The sequence below is a fragment of the Vidua macroura genome, unplaced genomic scaffold (assembly GCF_024509145.1).
Source record: "Vidua macroura isolate BioBank_ID:100142 unplaced genomic scaffold, ASM2450914v1 whyUn_scaffold_203, whole genome shotgun sequence".
NCBI lineage: Eukaryota > Metazoa > Chordata > Aves > Passeriformes > Viduidae > Vidua > Vidua macroura.
In genome coordinates this window covers 1-17,954 of record NW_026530581.1, presented here as the reverse complement: position 1 = coordinate 17,954, position 17,954 = coordinate 1, and the positions used below count along the sequence as shown (strand labels likewise).

Here is a 17,954-nt window from a genome sequence, read left to right as displayed (position 1 = left end):
CCCTTTTCCCCCACTTTTCCCCCTTTTTTCCCAATTTCCCCCCTTTTTCCCCACTTTTCCCCACTTTATTCCCCCTTTTTTTCCCCTTCTTTCCCCCCTTTCCCCCCACTTTCCCCCCTTTTTTCCCCATTTCCCCCCTTTTTCCTCACTTTTCCCCTTTTTTCCCCATTTTTCCCCACTTTATTCCCCCTTTATTCCCCCTTTTTCCCCACTTTTTCCCCACTTTTCCCCCCTTTTTTCCCCACTTTTCCCCCCACTTTCCTCCCCTTTTTTCCCACTTTCTCCCTTTTTCCCCACTTTCCCCTCTTTTTTCCCCACTTCCCCCCTTTTTCCTCACTTTCCCCCCTTGTTTCCCCACTTTTCCCCCCCACTTTCCCCCTTCCCCCCCCACTTTTCCCCCTTTTTTCCCCCACTTCCCCCTTTTTCCCCCTTTCCCCCCGTTTCCCCTCTTTTTTCCCCACTTCCCCCCCTTTTTCCCCACCTTTCCCCACTTTATTCCCCCTTTATTCCCACTTTTTTCCCACTTTTTCCCCCTTTTTTCCCCACTTTCCCCCCCACTTCCCCCCCCTTTTTCCCCCCTTTTTCCTCCCTTTTTTCCCCACTTTCCCCCCCTTTTTTCCCCTTTTTTTCCCCACTTCCCCCATTTTTTCCCCCTTTTCCCCCTTTTTTCCCCCTTTTCCCCCTTTTTTCCCAATTTACTGATTTCCTTTCCCTTTCCCTCTCTCCCCTTCCCAGAGGAGCGGGACAGGAGGATCAGTGAGTGCCTTTTCCTTTCTTCCCGACGGAATTCCAACCCCTGGGTCTGGATTTTCTTTAATTTTGGGATCCCTGGGAAGTTTTGGGATATTTTGGGATCCCTGGGAAGTTTTGGGATAACGCCAACCTGAAGAATTTGGGATTTTGGGTCCCTTTTTCCCTGTTCCCATTGGTCCCAGAGATGGATCCAGGCCTGGAAAAGCTCCAAATAATGTGAATTTTCCTTTTTTTTTTTTTTTTTTGGTTTCAGGCAAACTGACCTCGGATCTGGGTAAGGATCTTCGTGGATTAAAATGAGGGATTTGGCCTTAAAAAAATGAAAGATTTGGCTTTCAAAAGGATCCATTCCTCCCCTAAAATGAACACTTTGGGTCCTCAAATGGAAACTTTTCCCGACGACTTTTGTGTTGAAAGTCGGGATTTTGGCCTTGAAATGAAAAATCATGCAAATCGTGGCTGTAAAAAAAAAAAATTAATTTAATTAGACCATTTAATGCATTTTTAGGTGGTTTTTTGGGCAATTTTTTTCACCTTGATAAACCAAATTTTTAGGATTGTAGAGTGGGGGATGTTTCTGTGGAATAAAAATTCCCTCAAATTGGAGGTTCTGGGGTGGAAGGAGCCACTTTGGGGATTTTTGCATATTTTACTGTTTCCCAGGATTTGGGGTGAATTGAGGTTGGTTTTTATTTCCTTTCCTGTTCCTTAGGTGAATCCAGCGCCAAACTCAGTTAGTGCAACGCAAAATCCTCATTTTAAAGGAGATTTTGGGGGGAAATATCCCCATTCCTGGTCCGGGAAAACGTCACGGAAACGAAGGAATTGTTTCTTAATTCTCCTTTTCCTGCTTTTTTTTTTTTGTTTTTTTTTCCCCTTTCCCTTTTCTTCTTCCCAGAGGAACGCGACCGGAAAATCAGTGAGTGCCATTTGCCTGCTGGTTTTGGGGCAAAATCCCTTCATTTTGGGGCAAAACCCCCCTAATTTTGGGATAAAACCCCCTCGTTTTGGGATAAAACCCCCTCATTTTGGGATAAAAACCCTCTAATTTTGGGGATAAAACCCTCTAATTTTGGGATAAAACCTCCTCATTTTGGGACAAAACCTCCTCGTTTTGGGATAAAACCTCCTCGTTTTGGGACAAAACCCCCTCATTTTGGGATAAAACCCCCACATTTTGGGACAAAACCCTCTGGTTTTGGATAAAACCCTCTAATTTTGGGATAAAACCCCCTCATTTTGGGGTAAAAACCTCTCATTTTGGGATAAAACCCCCTCGTTTTGGGATAAAACCCCCTCATTTTGGGATAAAACCCCCTCATTTTGGGATAAAAACCCTCCTCGTTTTGGGATAAAAACCCCCTCGTTTTGGGATAAACCGCCTAATTTTGGACAAAACCCCCTCATTTTGGGATAAAACCCCCTAATTTTGGGGTAAAACCCCCTCGTTTTGGGATAAAACCCCCTCATTTTGGGATAAAACCCCCTAATTTTGGGATAAAACCCCCTCGTTTTGGATAAAACCCCCTCGTTTTGGGATAAACCCCCTAATTTTGGGATAAACCCCCGCATTTTGGGATAAAACCCCCCTCGTTTTGGACAAAACCCTCTGGTTTTGGATAAAACCCCCTCGTTTTGGGATAAAACCCCCTCATTTTGGGATAAAAACCCCTCGTTTTGGGATAAAACCCCCTCATTTTGGGATAAACCCCCCTAATTTTGGGGCAAAACCCCCTCGTTTTGGGGTAAAACCCTCTGGTTTTGGATAAAACCCTCTCGTTTTGGGATAAAACCCCCTCATTTTGGGATAAAACCCCCTCGTTTTGGGGGTAAAACCCTCATTTTGGGGTAAAATCCCCTCATTTTGGGATAAACCCCCCTAATTTTGGGATAAAACCCCCTCGTTTTGGGGCAGGCGGATCCTCCTTGATCCCATCCTATGGAAAAAATAGGAAATCAATCCAATCCCCCCCCAAATTTCACCCAAATTTCTGCGTTTCCCATGGAGAAAAAATCCCCAAAATTTCATTTTCCCTCCGCAGCCAAACTCGCCGCTGAAATCCGTGAGTCCTGCTCCTCGTTTTCCGCCTCACCTGATGATTTTTGGGCTCAAACTGCTCGATTTTGGGTCAATTCAGGCCCTTTTCTTGGATTAATTCCCCTTTTTCCCTCATCCCACAGGAAGACTCACGGCGCTGCTGGGTATGGACAGCTTTAATTAACATTTTTTTGGGGGGGGTTTGATGGCTCTTTTGTTAATTAGTGCTGCGGTTTGATAAAGTTAGAGGTAATATTTTATTAGGAATAAAGCTGGGAATTGAAAACGCAGGAAATTGGGAATGTTAGGGATGGAGAACGTGGGGGGGGGGAAAAAAGGACAAATCCCAACGAGGAAAATCAGGAATGTGAACCAAGAGAAAATGGGAAATTTCATCTCTCGGGGATGAAACAAAAAGTGAAAATGGCCGGGAAATTGGAAATTCCCTTGCTGGGAGGAAAATCTGGAATGAGGGAAGCGGGCGGGAATTTTTGGGGATTTTTGGCTTTGGTTTTGTCCTCGGGGGAGGGGGGGGAAGGTGAAGCACAACCCCAAAATGTTGATTTTTGGTGCTTTTCCCTCGCTGTGCCGCAGCCGAGCGCGACTCCGGGCTCCGTAAGTGCCAAAATTCCAGAATTCCCCAGAATTTCCTCCCCCTGCAGCTGCTCGCTCCCAATCCTTCTCCTTTTCCCCCCCAAATTTTGGGAGTCCAAAATTTGGCACGGCTCCAGATGGGAGACGAGCTGGGCCTGGAGGATTCCCCTTCCATTAGACCCCATTAATATTAATAATTAATTCATTCACAACAACATAACCCGAACAATAAATTAATCTTTAACTTAATTTAATTTAATTTAATTTAATTTAATTTAATTTTTAATTTAATTTAATTTAATTTTTAATTTAATTTAATTTAATTTAATTTAATTTAATATTTAATTTAATGTTTAATTTAATTTAATTTAATATTTAATTTAATATTTAATAAGAACGTAACTAACCCCAATTAAAAAAATTATTACTGTGGTTCCATCAATAACATTTTGCATTAATTATTCGAATTCATTCTATCCGCACTTAAAACTTCAAATATTCGTTTTTAGCGAATGTTTATGGCAAAAAAAAAAATTAATTATGCTGATGAGTAAAATCAATTCTGTTGATTTTTTTTTTTTGGTTGGGCTCAATTCTGGCGCTGGAATTGATGAATTTTCTTTCTCTTCTCTTCAGGGAAGCTCCGAGCAGAGCTCGGTGAGCGATGGGGGAGGAGCCGGAGCAGAAATTTTAATTGGTTTTTAATTTTGGTTTTTTTTCATTTCAATTCTTCTTCCGATTTTGAATTTTTAATTCCTTTTTCCCGCAGCCAAGTGCGACGCCACCATCCGTGAGTGCGACTGGCCCCGGCACCGAGGGAGCGCTGGGAGCCCTGGTCACAGGGATTTGGGGGGAAATCCCGAATTCCCGGGAATTTGGGGGAAAATCCCTCAATTCCAGAGAATCTGGGGGAAAAAATCCCCGAATTTCAGACAATTTGGGGGAAAAAATCCCTCAATTCCAGAGAATCTGGGGGGAAAATCCCCGAATTTCAGACAATTTGGGGAAAAAATCCCTCAATTCCAGAGAATTTGGGGGAAAATCCCTCAATTCCAGAGAATCTGGGGGAAAAATCCCCGAATTTCAGACAATTTGGGGAAAAAATCCCTCAATTCCAGAGAATTTGGGGGAAAATCCCTCAATTCCAGAGAATCTGGGGGAAAAATCCCCGAATTTCAGACAATTTGGGGGGAAAAATCCCTCAATTCCAGAGAATCTGGGGGGAAATCCGCTAATTCCAGGGAATTTGGGGAAAAAAATCCCTCAATTCCAGAGAATCTGGGGGAAAATCCCCGAATTTCAGACAATTTGGGGAAAAAATATCCCTCAATTCCAGAGAATCTGGGGGGAAAATCCCGAATTCCCGGGAATTTGGGGGAAAATCCCTCAATTCCAGAGAATCTGGGGGAAAAATCCCCCGAATTTCAGACAATTTGGGGAAAAAATCCCTCAATTCCAGAGAATCTGGGGGGAAATCCCCGAATTTCAGACAATTTGGGGGAAAAAATCCCTAAATTCCATAGAATTTGGGGGAAAATCCCCGAATTTCAGATAATTTGGGGGAAAAACCCCTAAATTCCAGAGAATCTGGGGGGAAATCCCCTAATTCCATGAAATTTGGGGGTGAAAATCCCAAAATTTCACAGGATTTGGGGAAAACAATCTTCTGATTCCAGGGAATTTGGGGGGAAATCTCTCAATTCCGCAGGGTTTGGGGGGGGGAAATCCCAGAATTTCACCGAGTTTCGGGAGGAAAATCCCTGAATTCCACGGAATTTTGGGGAAAAAATCTTCTGATCCCACAAAATTTGGGGGGAAATCCCCTGGGATTGCAGGGCCGGGGCGGGGCTGAGCCTGAATTTGGGGGGAAAAGGGGAAAAATGCAAAGGAAAAAAGGGGAAAAACCCCAAATTCCAGGGGGGAATTAACGGGATTTGTGTTTCCAGGGATCTTCACGGTGGAGCTCGGTGAGGTCCCGTCCTGCCCTTAATTAATGGTTAATTAACGGTTAATTAATGGTTAATTAACGGTTAATTAATTCATCTGGAATAACCCCAAATCCGGACTTTTTCCCGCCCTTTTCCAGGGGAGCGACACACGAAAATCGGTGAGTTCGGGGCGTTTGTGACCCCAAAAAAATCCAAAAAAAATCCCAAAAAATCCCCCCAAAAAAATCCCAAAAAAATCCCCCCAAAAAAATCCCCCCAAAAAATCCCCCAAATCCTCAAAAAGTCCCCAAAATAATTCCCAAAACATTCCAAAAATCCCCCAAAAAGAAAAATCCCAAAAAAATCCCCTAAAAAATCCAAAAAAATCCCCCAAAATCCCCCAAAAATCCCCACGAAATCCCCCCAAAAAACCCCTAAAAATCCCAAAAAAATTCCCAAAAAAATCCCCAAAAAATCCCCCAAAAATCCCAAAAAATTCCCAAAAAATCCCCCAGAAATCCTCGCTGGGGCTGTCAGAAAAATGAAAATTTCCTCTCGAAATTCCCTTTTTTTGTTTCTGTCTCTCAGGGGAGCTCACGGCCGACCTGGGTGAGTCGGTGCCCTGAATAATTGCCATGATTTCTTTTATTTTTAATTTTTATCTTCATTTTCATTTTTATTTTCATTTCTATTTTAATTTTAATTTTAATTTTCATTTTCATTTTAATTTTAATTTTAATTTTTATTTTTATTTTTATTTTTATTTTTATTTTTATTTTTAATTCTTAGTTATTTTTCATTTATATTTTTAATTGTTATTTCTAATTTTTATTTCATTTTTATTTTTAAATTTTATTTTCATTTTTATTTTTATGTTTATGTTTATTTTTATTTTTTGTTTTTATTTTTATGTTTATTTTATTTATACTGTTATTTTTATTTTTATCTTTATTTTTTATCTTTATTTTTATTTTTATTTTTATTCTTATTTTTATTTTTATTTTTATTTTTTATTCATTTTAAATTTTAATTTTTGTAAATTTTATTTTTATTTTTATTTTTGTTTTTATTTTTATGTTTATTTTTATTTATACTGTTATTTTTATTTTTATCTTTATTTTGTAATTTTTATTCTTATTTTTATTTCTAATTTTATTTTTACTTTTATTATTATTTATTTTTATTTTTATTTTTTATTTCCATTCTTATTTTTATTCTTATTTTTAATTTTAATTTTAATTTTTATTTTCATTTTCATTTTTATATTTATTTTTTATTTTTTATTTTATTTTTATTTTTATTTTCATTTTCATTTTTTATTATTTTTATTTTCATTTTTATTTTCATTTTTTATTATATTACATTATTACTATTAAATATGTTATTATACAACATAATATAATATAATAATATATTATCTATTATTAACATAAATTATATTTTATTTTATATTATTATGTATTATAAAATAATACACGATTATTATATTCTATTTCTATTAATATATTAAATCAATCATAATTAATATTAATTATTAATTCAGGAATAATTAGAAATATCTTTGGTTTTGTTTCTTTAGAGGCGCGGGACGCGCGGATCCGTGAGTCATTGGAATTTTTTACATTTTTTTTAAAGCAATTTTTTTTCCCAATATCTAATTTTAATTCCCTTAGAAATATTTGCAATTTTAATTTTTTAAATTTTTTTTAGCAATTATTTATTTTTTTTTCCAATACCTAATTTTAATTCCCTTAGAAACATTTGCAATTTAAAAAAAAAAATTTTAAAGCAATTATTTAATTTTTTCCAAGATATAATTTTAATTCCCTTAGATACATTTAAAATTTTAATTTTTTTTATAATTTTTTTGAAACAATTGTTTAATTTTTTTTCCAGTATCTCATTTTAATTCCCTTAGAAACATTTAAAATTTGAATTTTTAAATTTATTTTAAAGCAATTATTTTAATTTTTTCCAGTATTTAATTTTAATTCCCTTAGAAACATTTGCAATTTGAATTTTTTTTATAATTTTTTAAAACAATTATTTAATTTTTTCCAATATCTCATTTTTAATTCCCTTAGAAACATTTGCAATTTGAATTTTTTTTATAATTTTTTAAAACAATTATTTAATTTTTTCCAATATCTCATTTTAATTCCCTTAGAAACATTCGCAATTTGAATTTTAATTTTTTTTAAAATTATTTTAATTTTTTCTAATTTTTTAAAAATTATTTAATAATAAAATTATTTCTGGTTATTTCTATTTTTTTTTCCCAATATCTCATTTAAATTCCGTTAGAAACATTTGCAATTTGAATTTTTTTTATAATTTTTTAAAGCAATTATTTAATTTTTTTCCAGTATCTCATTTAAATTCCCTTCGAAACATTTGAAATTTTAATTTTTTAATAATTTTTAAGCAATTATTTAATTATTTTCCAGTATCTAATTTTAATTCCCTTAGAAACATTTAAAATTTTAATTTTTTTAATAATTTTTTAAAGCAATTATTTAATTTTTTTCCAGTATCTCATTTAAATTCCCTTAGAAACATTTAAAATTTGAATTTATTTTTATTTTTTCGATCAGTTCCCGTGAGGCGCTTTTTAATCGTTTTTATTTGAATTATTTTCTTCCTTTAGGGGGAAAATGAAGCCGAGATCGGTGAGTGACGGATTCCTGCTCGTTTCTGTATTTATTTATTTATATTTATATTTATATTTATATTTCTTTATATTTATATTTATATTTATATTTATAAGTATGTGTATATATTTATATTTATATTTATATTTATATTTATATTTATATCTATATTTATATTTATATTTATATCTATATTTATATCTATATTTTTATTTTTATTTTTATTTATTTTTATTTTTATTTTTATTTTTATTTTTATTTTTATTTTTATATTTATTCATTATCATATTTACATTTACATTTACATTTACAATAATTTTATATGTAAATTTATATGTATATTTTATTTATATTTACATTTATATTTACATTTACATTTATATTTACATTTATATTTATATTTATATTTATATTTATATTTACATTTATATTTACATTTATATTTATATTTATATTTATATTTATATTTATATTTATATTTATATTTATATCTATATGTGGTTTTATTTATATTTATTTTTATATTTGTTTTATTGTTTATATTTATATTTATAATTATATATTTATACTTATATTTATATGTTTATATTTATATTTATTTTTATATTTGTTTTTTATTGTTTATATTTATATTTATATTTATATATTCATACTTATATTTATATATATTTATATTTATATTTATTTTATATTTGTTTTTATTTTATACATTTATATTTGTATTTGTATTTATATTTATATTTATATTCTATTACAACAGAACCCATTTCTATTTCTAAACCCGCAGCGACCTAAACCCATCTCTGCATCGAATGGCATCAATTAATTCATTAACTGCTTTTCATTTTAATTTAATTTTAATTTTAATTTTAATTCTAATTTTAATTCTAATTTTAATTTTAGTTTTAATTTTAATTCTAATTTTAATTTTAATTTTCATTTTCATTTTAATTTTCATTTTCGTTTTATTTTTAATTTTGATTTTAATTTTAATTTTAATTTTAATTTTAATTTTAATTTTTTAATTTTAATTTTAATTTTCATTTTCATTTTCATTTTCATTCGAATTTTAATTTTAATTTTTTTTTCATTTTAATTTTCATTCTCATTTTCGTTTTAATTTTAATTTTAATTTTAATTTTAATTTTAATTTTAATTTTAATTTTACTTTTAATTTTAATTTTTTAATTTAATTGTAATTTTAATTGTAATTTAATTTTAATTTTGATTGATTTCTCTCCGCTTCCCCCAGGGCGCCTGAAGGAGCTGCTGGGTGAGTCCCGCTTAATTAAAACACCGAAAAATCACAATTAAAAGGGAATTTGGGGGGGAAAAAATTTAATATAAATATAAATATAAATATAAATATAAATATAAATGTAAATATAAATATAAATATAAAAATAAATATAAATATTAAAAAATAAATATAAAAATATCAATTTTATCCCCAAAACGCCTCTGATTTCATTCTTTTTTTAAGCTCTCAAATCTCATTTTTTTACGCCTTAAATTCATTTTTTGGGACAAAACTCCTCATTTCTAAACACCAAATTTACCCAAATTTGGAATTTCTCCCTCACAAATAAAATTAAAAATTGAACTTTTTGGAGTTAAAGGGGCGTAACCCTTATTTTTTAATTTTTATTTAATTTTAAATATAGGTATGTAAATATAATATAAATATAATTATAATTATAAATATTAAAAATTACATATTTTTATATAAATATATAAATATTTTTATATAAATATATAAATATTTTTATATAAATATATAATATATAAATGTAAAATATATGTATAAATACAAATATAAATATAAATATAAATACAAAATATATTACTATAAATGTAAAAATATAAGCATAGATATAAATATAAATATAAGAAATATACAAATATAAATAGAAATATAAATATAAAAGTATGAAAATAAATCTATAAATATAAATATTCCAAATTTGGAATTTCTCCCTCACAAATATCCTGAATTCGAATTAAAAATTCAACTTTTTGAAGTTAAAATGTGTAACCACTTCTATTTTAATTTTTATTTCATTTTAAATATAGATATATAAATATAATATAAAGATCAATATCAACTTAAATAAATATATAAATAGATAATATATACAAAAATAGCAAAAAATAGAAATAAAAAGGTAAAAAACTAGAAATAGAAATACCCATTAAATGATAAAATAGAAATATATAAATACAAAAATATATCAGCATAAATATAAAATATACATATAAATGTAAACATTTAAATATAAATATAAATATATAAAAATATAAATTTTAACGACTTGAAAATGGGATGAAATCGGGGTTTTTAACCCATTTTAATCCTTTTTTTTGTTTAATTTTTAAATTTATTTTTAGGAGAACGGGACTTCCGTTATCGGTAAGCGCCGTCGGATTTTTTTTTTTTTTAACTCAGAATTTTAATCCCCCCTCCCCAAAAACAAAAAAAAAATCCCCAAATTAATTAAAAATTAATTAAAAATGGGAATTTAGAGGGGATAAAACCTCTGCTCGGATTTCAAAAGAATTCCAAATAATTTTATTTTCCTTTTTCGAAGGGAAACTGAGGAAGGAGCTCGGTGAGTGCCTTTGGGTCTGTCTCCAAAAAGATTTGGGATTTTGGGGTTTTTTGGGGGTTTTTGGGTTTTTTTGGGGTTTTTTTGGGGGTTTTTTGGGTTTTTTTTTGTTTTTTTGGGGTTTTTTGGGGTTTTTTGGGGTTTTCTTTGGGTTTTTTTGGGGTTTTTGGGGTTTTTTTGGGCGTTGTTTTGTTGGTTTTTTTGGGGTTGTTTTGGGGTTTTTTTTTTTTGGGGGGTTTTTTTTTGTTTTTTTGGGGTTTTTTTTTGCTTTTTTGGGTTTTTTTTTGTTGTTGTTTTTCGGGGGGTTTGGGGTTTTGGGTTTTTTTTTTTTTTGTTTTGTTTTGTTTTTTGTTTTTTTTTTTCCATGAATGGATTTGGGAACGCGGAGTGGGAAGGGAACGCAAAATAAAATCATTAAAAACAACAAGAATTCCCAAAAAAAACAAAAAAAAAGAATAAGGAGAATCCCATATCCCAAAAAAAATGAAGACAAGAAAAAAAATTTGGATTTCTCCTCCTTTTCCTCTTTTTTATTTGGTTTTCTGCAGAGGCGCTGAAGGAGGAGGACGTTGGTACGTGGAATTCCGCGGGATTCGGGAAATCCGGGGCAATTCAGAGGCGCCGCTAATTAATGCTTTAATTAAACGTCGTTTTTTTCAAACATAAAATTAGGTTCGTCAACGATAATCACATCATTAACGTTAATTGCGTGATTAACGTTAATTTCTGGCCGTGTCATTTTGCATTTTTTAATTGTTATTTTGGCGCCCCACGTGGATTTCGTTATTCAAATTACGTTCATTAACGGTAAACGCATCATTAACGTTAATTGCGTGATTAATGTTATTTCTGGTTGTGTCGTTTTGCATTTTTTAATTGTTATTTTTCTGCCCCACGTGGATTTCATTATTGAAATCACGTTCATTAACGATAATCGCGTGATTAACGTTAATTAAGTGATTAACGTTATTTCTGGCCGTGTAATTTTGTGCTTTTTAATTGTTATTTTTGCGCCCCGCGTGGATTTCATTATTCAAATTAGGTTCGTTAATGATAAACGCGTGATTAACATTAATTTCTGGTCATGTAATTTTGCATTTTTTAATTGTTGCTTTTCTGTCCCACGTGGATTTCATTATTCAAATTACGTTCGTTAACGATAAACACGTGATTAACGTTAATTTCTGGTTGTGTAATTTTGCATTTCTTAATTGTTATTTTGGTGCCCCACATGGATTTCGTTATTCAAATTACGTTCATTAACGGTAAACGCATCATTAACGTTAATTGCGTGATTAATGTTATTTCTGGCCGTGTCGTTTTGCATTTTTTAATTGTTATTTTTCTGCCCCACGTGGATTTCATTATTGAAATCACGTTCATTAACGATAATCGCGTGATTAACGTTAATTAAGTGATTAACGTTATTTCTGGCCGTGTAATTTTGTGCTTTTTAATTGTTATTTTTGCGCCCCGCGTGGATTTCATTATTCAAATTAGGTTCGTTAATGATAAACGCGTGATTAACATTAATTTCTGGTCATGTAATTTTGCATTTTTTAATTGTTGCTTTTCTGTCCCACGTGGATTTCATTATTCAAATTACGTTCGTTAACGATAAACACGTGATTAACGTTAATTTCTGGTTGTGTAATTTTGCATTTCTTAATTGTTATTTTGGTGCCCCACGTGGATTTCGTTATTCAAATTATGTTCGTTAACGGTAAACGCGTGATTAACATTAATTGCGTGATTAATGTTACATCTGTCCGTGTCGTTTTGCATTTTTTAATTGTTATTTTTGTGCCCCACGTGGATTTCATTATTCAAATGATGTTCATTAACGATAAACACGTGATTAACGTTAATTGTGTGATTAACGTTATTTCCGGTTGTGTAATTTTGCATTTTTTTAATCGTTATTTTGTGCCCCACGTGGATTTCGTTATGCAAATTACATTTGTTAACGATAATCGCGTGGTTAACGTTAATTGTGTGATTAACGTTATTTCCGGTTGTGTCGTTTTGCATTTTTTAATTGTTATTTTTGTGTCCCACATGGATTTCATTATTCAAATGACGTTCGTTAACGATAAACGTGTGATTAACGTTAATTTCTGGTTGTGTCGTTTTGCATTTTTTAATTGTTACTTTGGCGCCCCACGTGGATTTCATTATTCAAATGACGCTCATTAACGATAATTGCGTGGTTAACGTTAATTGTGTGATTAACGTTATTTCCGGTTGTGTCGTTTTGCATTTTTTAATCGTTATTTTTCTGCCCCGCGTGGATTTAATTATGCAAATGACATTCGTTAACGATAATCGCGTGATTAACGTTAATTGTGTGATTAACGTTATTTCCGGTTGTGTCGTTTTGCATTTTTTAATCGTTATTTTGGCGCCCCACGTGGATTTAATTATGCAAATGACGTTCGTTAACGATGAACGCGTGATTAACGTTAATTGTGTGATTAACGTTATTTCCGGTTGTGTCGTTTTGCATTTTTTAATCGTTATTTTGGCGCCCCACGTGGATTTCATTTCATTTTCCGACCCCTCGCAATTCCCTGGTTTTTAATTCCTGCCAGGTGAAACCCGCGAGGAAATGGAGGAGGAGGAGGAGGAAGAGGAGGAGGAGGAAGAAGAGGAAGAAGAGGAAGAGGAAGAAGAGGAAGAAGAGGAAGAGGAGGAAGAGGAGGAAAAGGAGGAAAAAGGGGAAAAAAAGGAAGAGGAAAAGGAGGAAATAGAGGAGGAAGAGGAAGAAGAGGAAACGGAGGAAAAAGAGGCAAAAGAGGAAGAGAAGAGGAGGAAGAGGAGGAAGAGGAAGGAGAAGCAGGTGAGTCGTTCATTGCCTTTCCCAGCACCAAATTCCTCCTTTTTTCCCTCATTTTCCTGCTGAACTTGGGCTGGAATCATGTAATAATTGCGATCAATAACTAATTGGGATCAATAACTAATTGGGATCAATAAATAATTGGGATCAATAAATGGATAATAAATAATTTGGATCAATAAATTGATAATAAATAATTGGGATCAATAAATGGATAATAAATAAATGGAATCAGTAAAGTGACAATAAATAATTGGAATAAATAAAGGGATAATAAATAATTGGGATCAATAAATGGATAATAAATAAGTGGAATCAAATTGATAATATAATAATTGGAATCAATACATGGATAATAAATAATTTAAATCAATAAATTGATAATAAATAAGTGGAATAAATAAGTGGAAAATAAATAATTTGAATAAATAAATAAATAAATAAATAATAAATAAATAACCAGCATCGCATCCCAAAACCCATCCTATAATTTTAAATGTAATAAAAATAAAAATAAAAATAAAAATAAAAATAATAATAAAAATAAAAATAATAATAATAGTATCATATCCCAAAACCCATCCAATAACTTGAAATTATTTTGAATTATTTTGAATTATTATTTTGACTTATTTTGAATTATTATTTTGGATTATTTTGAATTATTTTGAATTATTTTGAATTATTTTGGATTATTTTGGATTATTTTGGATTATTTTAAATTATTTTGGGTTATTTTTAATTATTTTAAATTATTTTGAATTATTTTGAATGATTTTGGATTATTTTGAATTATTTTAAATTATTTTCAATTATTTTAAATTATTTTGAATTATTTTGAATTATTTTGGATTATTTTGGATTATTTTGAATTATTTTAAATTATTTTCAATTATTTTAACTTTGTTTTTTTTTCCCTTTGGATTCCCAGAGGAGCTCAGGGCGACGCTGGGTGAGTCCAAAATCCCAAAATTCACCCAAATCCCGGCTTGGGGCGGGGGGAGGATTCAAACCAAATTCAAATTTGGGATTTTCAGTGAATATTTGGGGCTTTGGATGATAAAATTCGCTATTTTTTATTCCAACTCGGGGGGATTTTGAATTAAAAACTCAGGATTTCGACACAAAAATAAAGATTTTTAACGTGAAATTGGAGTTTTCTGTTCAAAAATCGATTTTTTGATTCTGTTCTAATCCCAGGATTTCCCCCCGGGATGAGGGATGGGACAGAGGGGAATTTTTTAGGCTTTTTTTCTGTAATAATTTGAATTTTCCGGTATTTTTCCCCCCCAATGCAGAAATCCGAGACGCCAGGATCGGTGCGTGTGGCCCCTCCCCCAGGCTGAAATTCCCCAAATCCCAAAAATTTGGGAATTTCGCCTCGTTCTGGTCACGACTTGAGGAATTTTTGGTTTTTTTTTTCCCTGTGCAGAGGAGCTCTCGGAGGCGCTCGGTGAGAGAAACGCAGGAAAAATGAATAAAAAACAGGAGAATTAATTAATTAGAAATATATTTTATTTATAGATATAATATAGAATATATACGGTAAAAATAAATAGAATTAATTATAATTGTGTGTTGTTTCCATATAATATATAATATATAATAAATAATAAATAATATATAATATATGATATATATATATAATATATGATATATAATATATAATATATTATATATAATATGTAATATATAATATATAATTTACAATATATAATATATAATACATAATATATAATATATAATATATAATATATAATATATAATATATAATATATAATTTACAATATATAATATATAATACATAATATATAATATATAATACATAATATATAATATATAATATATAATATATAATATATAATATATAATACATAACATATAATATATAATATATTGTACAAATAAATATAATTAATTGAAAATATGATTTATATATATAATATATAATAAATATTATATATATTGTAAAAATAATTATAATTAATTTTAAATACGTATTATTTATAAAGATAATAAATAATATATATAATATTTATTGTGTAAATGAATATAATTAATCAAAAATATGTGTTATTTACATATAATATATAATACATACTGTATAAATAAGGATTAATTATAAATATGTATTATTTATATATAGTATATATAAGATATACTCTATATATTGTATAAATAAATAAAATTAATTATAAATATAAATTGTTTATATATTATATGCAAATACTATTTATATATTTCCACAATTATAAATATTATTTATATATTATATATATAATATAATTATATGTGTTATATAACAAAATTTATATTGTATTATATTATATTATATTATATTATATTATATTATATTATATTATATTATATTATATTTTTATATATACTCTATATTATAATATGATATATATAATAATAATACATGTAATATTTGTACTTAAATATTTAAATATATAAATATATTTAAATATATAAATGTAAATATATAAATATAACTATATTTCAATATAAATACATTTATGTAAATCTCCTACCTTACCAAATACCGTACAAATGGAAATAATATTTGATTTCCCTGTGATTTTGGGACATATTTGGAATATCTGGAACATTTTTCCCGATTTCCCACAGAACAAAGGGACAGAGAGATCGGTGAGTGCCCCGGAAATCTGGGAATTTGGGAGTGGGAATATGGGAATGGGAATTTGGGAATGGGGATTTGGGAAGTGGGAATTTGGGAGTGGGAATTTGGGAATGGGAATTGGGAATGGGAATTTGGAATTTGGGAATGGGAATTTGGGAATGGGAATTTGGGAATGGGAATTTGGAAATGGGAATTTGGGAGTGGGAATTCCTGAAATGGGAATTTGGGAGTGGGAATTTGGGAATGGGAATTCCTGAAATGGGAATTTGGGAATGGGAATTTGGAAATGGGAATTTGGAATGGGAATTCGGAAATGGGAATTTGGAAATGGGAATTTGGAATGGGAATTCGGAAATGGGAATTTGGGAATGGGAATTTGGGAAATGGGAATTTGGGAATGGGAATTTGGGAGTGGGAATTCGGAAATGGGAATTTGGGAGTGGGAATTTGGGAATGGGAATTTGGGAATGGGAATTTGGGAATGGGAATTTGGGAATGGGAATTTCAAAAATGGGAATTTGGAATTGGGAATTTGGGAAATGGGAATTTGGAAGTGGGAATTTGGAAATGGGAATTTGGGAGTGGGAATTCCTGAAATGGGAATTTGGGAGTGGAATTTGGGAATGGGAATTCCTGAAATGGGAATTTGGGAATGGGAATTTGGAAATGGGAATTTGGGAATGGGAATTCGGAAATGGGAATTTGGGAATGGGAATTTGGAATTGGGAATTTTGGGAGTGGAATTTGGAAATGGGAATTTGGGAATGGGAATTCGGAAATGGGAATTTGGAAATGGGAATTTGGGAATGGGAATTCGGAAATGGGAATTTGGGAATGGGAATTTGGGAAATGGGAATTTGGGAATGGGAATTTGGGAGTGGGAATTCGGAAATGGGAATTTGGGAGTGGGAATTTGGGAATGGGAATTTGGGAATGGGAATTTGGGAATGGGAATTTGGGAATGGGAATTCAAAAATGGGAATTTGGAATTGGGAATTTGGGAAATGGGAATTTGGAAGTGGGAATTTGGAAATGGAATTTGGGAAATGGGAATTTGGGAATGGGAATTTGGAAGTGGGAATTTGGGAAGTGGGAATTTCAGAAGTGGGAATTTTGAAAATGGAATTTCGGAATTGGGAATTTGGAAATGGGAATTTGGAAATGGGAATTTCAGAAATGGGAATTTGGAAATGGGAATTTCGGAATTGGGAATTTCAGAAATGGGGATTTTGGAAATGGGAATTTCAGAAGTGGGAATTTCGGAAATGGGAATTTCGGAAATGGGAATTTGGAAATGGGAATTTCTGCCCGATTCCCCTGATGGAAATTCTCCTTTTTCCTCCTTTTCCAGCCCAGCTGAACGCGGAGCTCGGTGAGTCCTGGAGGGAAATAGAAAATTCTGTTCCCTTCGTTGGGAAAATGAATTGTTCCCGCAGCCGATTTTCATTTTCTGCATTAATTCAGTTCATTTCCTCCTTTCAGAGGAATCCCGAACGCGGATCTGTGAGTGTGCGAGCCAGAGCTGCTCCGAGTTTGTTTTTATTCCATTCTCTTCCCTTCATTTTTCTATTTTTTTAAATTTATTTAGCTCTATTTTATTCTAATTTTTTTTCATTTTGTTTTATTTTTTTATTCTGTTTTTCCTTTTTTTTTCCTTTTTTTTTCTTTTTTTTTCCTTTTTTCTTTTTTCTTTTTTCTTTTTTTTTCTTTTCTTTCTTTTTTCTTTTTTTTCTTATTTCCTTTTTTTCTTTTTTTTTTTCTTTTTTTTTCTTTTTTTTTCTTTCCTTTTTCTTTTTTTTTTATTTTCCTTTTTTCCTTTTTTTTTTTTTTTTCTTATTTTCCTTTTTTCTTTTTTTTTTTTTCTTTTCTTTCCTTTTTCTTTTTTTAATTTTCCTTTTTATTTT

General features: G+C 30.7%; 1 long non-coding RNA gene across 1 annotated transcript; it reads left to right on the top strand.

Annotated features, from left to right (window-relative positions):
- The first annotated feature begins 13,372 nt into the window (after positions 1 to 13,372).
- Positions 13,373 to 17,422, top strand: LOC128802846 (uncharacterized). The gene is made up of 6 exons (XR_008435592.1): positions 13,373 to 13,409; positions 14,338 to 14,358; positions 14,705 to 14,725; positions 14,839 to 14,859; positions 16,038 to 16,058; positions 17,402 to 17,422. It is a non-coding gene; the product is annotated as an uncharacterized LOC128802846 (long non-coding RNA).
- Positions 17,423 to 17,954: the final 532 nt, after the last annotated feature.